This window comes from Myotis nattereri (genome assembly GCF_964212035.1).
Source record: "Myotis nattereri genome assembly, chromosome: 19".
NCBI classification, from domain to species: Eukaryota; Metazoa; Chordata; class Mammalia; order Chiroptera; family Vespertilionidae; genus Myotis; species Myotis nattereri.
Window position 1 is genome coordinate 1471665 of NC_138095.1, and position 5588 is coordinate 1477252.

Sequence of the window (5588 nt, forward strand, 5' to 3'; positions counted from 1 at the left end):
TGAATTGTTTTTCCTCTTTGAATCGCTGCGACAATGTTTAGATTAAGTACAGCAGTGTACTACTCAATTTTCACTGGTCAATGTATCTCAGTGCTCTTCACTAACTACCCCCACCCCCTAGTACTCTGCTTTGCCCAAGAAAAAGGAGGAAAGTTAGAAGTAAATTTTGTTTCCTAATGATAATGGGAGCTAAAATTTATGGAGCTTTTACTCCTGATCAGACACTGTTATAAATGCTGGGAAACTGGGACCGGCTGCATAACTGTCCCAGGTTATCTCTCTCGTAAGGTTCAGTGAGCAGCCTCCACAGTGACTCGGAGGTTCCTTCCGCCTTGGGAGCCGCCTGGCTCTCAGTCTGCAGTCTCTGTTCAAGGGGCCCAGAAGGGAAGGGGGAGAGGCACCCATGGACATGTCTGGGTCAGGCCTGGACGTCAGGCATATCCCTCGCATATGTTCCTTTGGACAGAACTCCGTCACGTGGCCCATCTAAGTGAGACTCAGAGACTTGGGTAATCAGTTTCTTGGACAATTAGCCAGTTTGCCAAACTCATGTGATTCCCCTTTTTTATGGGGGTTGAAGTAAAGGTGTTGAAGAGATAAGTGCACTCAGGCCATCTCGAGTTATTCTTGAACACGTTGTCTTCACATCCTTAATTCCGTAACCCTAATTGTGAACGTTGAAGCTTCCTCTAGGTTTCATTACTGTGTAGCTAATAGGAAAGAAAGGGCATAATTTATGGAGAGAGGGAAGCTTCCTCAAAGGTAATCGAACTAGTGCCTGCCCTCCCACCCTTTTCTTCTTTTCAATCCTCACCGAATGATACGCTTTTATTGATTTCTAGAGAGCGAGCAAAGGTCAATCAGTTGCCTCCCCCATGTACCCTGAATGGGGATCGAACCCACAGCCTTTTTTGATGTACAGGATGATATTCCAACCAACTAAGCCACGCGGCCAGGACCCACCCTTTTTCTTAAAGTCTGGTCTTACTAAGAAATAGTGTGCTGAGCAGTCCTAAACACTTTTGTACACTACCATCACATTCTATTCTCCAGGAAAGGATTTCAGAGAATATTCTCTGACGTGAGGATCTAAATTCCCACAGGAAGGGAAAATCAAGATTATATTTTTCATGTTTATGTTAAAACTTGGAAAATGGATGGAGGTGATACAAAACCCAGAAGCCTCTGCTGACTCCTCATCGGTGTCTGTCTCTCTCTCCCTTGTCGGATGCTGTGGCCGCTGCCTTCTCATCGCCCTTCACATGTGTCTTTTCCTCCATCTTCAGGAAGTCGGACAGAACTCCAAGTTCAGTTCCTGAGACCTGGTTTACAGTGCAGGCTGGTTGTTTACATAGAGATGGTGTCTGGGAGGAAGACGGAAACTAGGGAGACAAATCAGAACAAATACATTTGTGATTAACTCCTGGAGGAAAGGTTTGAGACCCTGAGACTGATTGCCAATGAGTGCATGAAAAAAACAATGTCCAAAGAGACCAACTGAAGGGTGAAGAACTTTTGCTTGTTTTTCTAACTTCAAATTCAAAACACTTGCTAGGCTGTCTGTGTCAGTGCTCACTGCTTTCTGTCGTTGTGCTGCTGTTTATCCTAGACCCTAAATTCCTTCAAAGTAGAGACCATGTGTGAAACGTGGCTGTAGTGAACCGTATGTCCTGGAATGCCCGAGACCTGGGTGTGGTTCAAGAAATACTTTGCTGAATGAAGGAGCGGACATGCCGCACCTTTCAATAAATATTTCACCCCTTTGTCAAACACTGAATAGGTGCAAATCTTTCATCTCAGACACTGTCTTTTTAGGCAACCATTTTTCTCATTTGTTCCTTAGCTGACATTTGCTGTGTGCCTGGGGGAGTCCCAGGGAGAGCGACGGAGAACTAACACGGTCACTGCAGCAGAAACAGGCCATCTTCGTTTCCTTCCTCTGGAAGCGAACCATCCAGTCCCCGGGATTCAGACCACGTGGGACTCGACTCGGTGGTACGAGTACTGCTTCGAGGGGAGTGAAACGGGTTATTACATAAACTAGCTCTGGCACAGGAAAACCCTCACAAGTATTGATAGCTTCCGTCAAGAAGGTACACGCCTGGCAGGGTGACCTTTAGCTTCAGGTGGAGCCCAATTCACCTCGGAGGAATTGTGGAAGCCAAGAGCTTTGGAGGAAACAGTTTCGAATCGTGGCTCTGCCACTTGGCCGACTTCATGGCCTTGGTTGCTCTGTCTGTAAATGGATGAAAATACTACCTACCTAGTGAGACTAAAGTTAGAAACATGATCAGAGGCTCCCATTCATGGAAGTTGTGCTTCGTGTCTCCGGGTTTAATGGTTATTGTTAAGCCGACGGTATGTTGAGTAGAAATCGGTCGCAGGGAGAACAAAGCCCAGAGAGGACCTGAGGTGGCTGCTGCGTAGGTGGAAGCCACACACCTCCCCACACTACACCGAGGTCACAGCTAAATAAAACTATCGCCTGGGTGAGCAAGTGAAGGACGCTGAAGAGGAGATTGTATCCAAGGATTTTAGGAGACGTGGCCCAGGGACTGGGAGGGGCTGAGAAGCTGGAGGGATATCCAGCTGCAAGGGTCTCGCCTTAGGAGTGTGGGGTGTCAATCCCAGAACTCCCAAACCAGAGCCCCAGGGCCGGGAGGAGGAGCCTGCAGTGTGGCAGTGAGTCAGTGGGACTCTGTGCCCTGGAGAGAGGAGGAGCCCCCTAAAGCATCAACCCCGGGGCCGCCTGGAGCTCTGGTAGAGAGAAGGGGATGGCATGGGGCGCCATGAAGACCTGGGAGGTGTGGCTCCGGAGGGATCCAGAGGGCCGGCTGCTGAGGTCCTGTCCTGGGTCAGCTCCCACTCCGCCTTCAGGTGCCACATCTCAAGGCCGGCGATCCTACCTTACAGCACCTCCTGGGCCTGCACCTCCTGGGCCTCCACATAAGGTGGCACCACCATGCCAAGCTCCACTCTGGTAGAAAGGGCCGTTTGTCTATCAACAGGGTCCTGAGCTGTGCTCTTTTCCTGGAGAAACTATCGGCAGACTCTCGGTCATTGAACTGTGACCTTGAACAGGGACAACCCCCCCACCCCCCCAAATGGGTTCGACAGGCACCACTCCCCATGGAAACCCCTCTGCTGACCTGCACCACCCCCAGTGGAAGTGCTAATTCCCACTCGCCCTGCCTAGCTCTGCTCAGCTCAGGGGAGGAACTTGGCCCTGCTCAGAGGTGGGGCATTCATTAGAGAACATCTCCCCCAGAGGCTGCATGGAGGGGCTACAGCAGGCGTGGCTACAGGGCTGAGGGGAGGTGTGCAGCTCGCCCCTTTCCCTGGCCCAGCGGTGCCACCCCAGTGGAGGGCTTTCATCTCTTTGTCTAAGTCCTGGTGGCCTCAGTGACCTCGTCCTGCTCAGCTGGCTTCTGCAGTGGGGACAGCTGGCTGCACCCAACATGAGCCTGTGGTGCGCTCCTCCTGGGGGAGCTGGCGTTGCAGGCTCTGGCAGAGACTGAGTGGTATGGCTCTGCAAAGGCGGCCACCTTCTCCCCATTGAGTGCCTGATCGTGCTGCCCCAAGTCAGACACCCAGGAGTCCTGTCTTCCCAGCCTAGCTGCCCCACCCTACTGAGCTTGAACCATGTGTAAGGGTCAGTGGGCCTGGCCAGTGTGGCCTGCTCTGTAACCTTTCTGCATTAGACTCTGGGAAGTCCAGGCAACCTCAGGGGGAGGGGCTGATAGGAGGTTGTCGACCTTAGGAGCCTTAGACTTTTCATCTGCTCCAGCTCAGAGCTTTAGGAAGCCAATCCTGGAACACAGCTTGGCCTCCCACACACACCCCAAGACCAGTAGACACAGCCACAAAGAGCAAATAGTGTGGTGGCTCCAGATGGGTAGCCCAAGGCTGGTTACACACAACATCTGACATTGACCTCCATTGGAGTCCTGGCCAACACAACCAGTGGTGGGCTTCCAAACACACCAGAGCTCAACCCAACTAGCCACACAAATGGCACAGGCAAAAGGGGGGCCCGGAAGCCACGAGACCCTGCTGGGACCACTCTGCCTCAGGGGGCAGCTCTCGACCAGCAGCTCACACATGGTGAGTGAGTTCTGTCCAAATAATCAGGTCACCTGAAGGTTAACTACCCACCAAGTGACCCACAGCATTCGGCACATGACCCACACAGGAGTTACTTCTGGAGCACCTGGCTCCAGGGTTTAGAAGATTGCACCACCGAGACCCACAAGGGACCTGCATCAGAAGCCTCGTCACAAGCGTGGGAGTCAGCAGATCTACCCAACACACACAGGTGAACACAGAAAGGTAACAAAATGGGGAGACAAAGAAATATTCTTCAAATGAAAGGGCTAGAGAAGTCCCAGAAAAAGAATTAAATTGAAGCAACAAAACACCAGACGCAGAGTTTAAAGCACTGTTATAAGGGTGCTCAGGGAACTTGGAGAACAGTCTCAGTGAGAAGTTAACAAAGAGACATTTACTAAAAAAAACACAGAAGCCATGTAACAGAACCAGTCAGAGCGAACGGTGTCATATTTGAAATGAAGAATATGCTGGAAGGAAGCCCAGCAGGTTAGATGAGGCAGAGGTTGGATCAACAATGGAGAGGGCAGGCGAGCAGTGTGGCTGGCCCTGGCCCAGTGTGGCGGCCAGGAAGCCGGAGGGTATGGACTGCAAACTCCTGAACATGTAATATCACTTATATATTTGATCAATTATATTTTCTTAAACATTTTTTAATATTTTTAATTTATTGATTTTTGAGAGAGAGAGGAAGGAGAGAAAGAGAGAGAGAGAGGCAGAGAGAAACATCGGTTTGCTGTTGCATTATATTATGCATTTACACAGAAGTAGAAAAATGCGTCTCCCTTACGTAAAGGGACAAGTTAGGTCCAGGAGAGAGGGGCCATGCCTAACGATGTACCCAGAGAGTCAGAGCTCCTGTCTAGTCAGGACATGCCCCATCTGTGGGTGAGGAGGCCTGGTTTCCCAGGAAAAGCGGAGCTCCTAAAGCAAACGGGGCTGTGAGACCACCAGCTCCCCCTGGAGTAGGAGGCGCCCGAGTCCCATCCCCCCACCTGACTCCCTGGCCTGAGTCTGTACATCTTCGTGGGCAGGGCCACCTCATGCAGCGTCCTGCCTGCGGGATGGTCCAGCCTTGCATCTAGCACCCTCTTCAGACTCACTCCTTGCCACCCGAGCAATGCCAGAGCCTCAGCTAACGTGCCACCTCCCACCCGGGACCACTGCTCACTGAGAAAGGCTCGTGACTGTGGGTACCAGGCAGAAGGGGGGAATTGGCTGGTGCTCTGGCTAACATTACCCACCACTGCTTCTCTGTAAATCAGCGCTCATTTAGGGCCCTGCAGCAACCTCCGGGGAGGGGCCAGTGGACAGCGTCATGCCTGGACCTTTTGAAGGCGGAGAGAATGCTAAGCCTTTTCCAGGCCGAGCACCAGGCTGCGTGGGAACGCCATGTGCCCACCTGCTGAGCCGCAGCCCCAGCTCCCTGATTGCTCAGTAGTGCTGCTCCTGGCCCCGCCTGGGCAGGTGGGTGCCCGGCT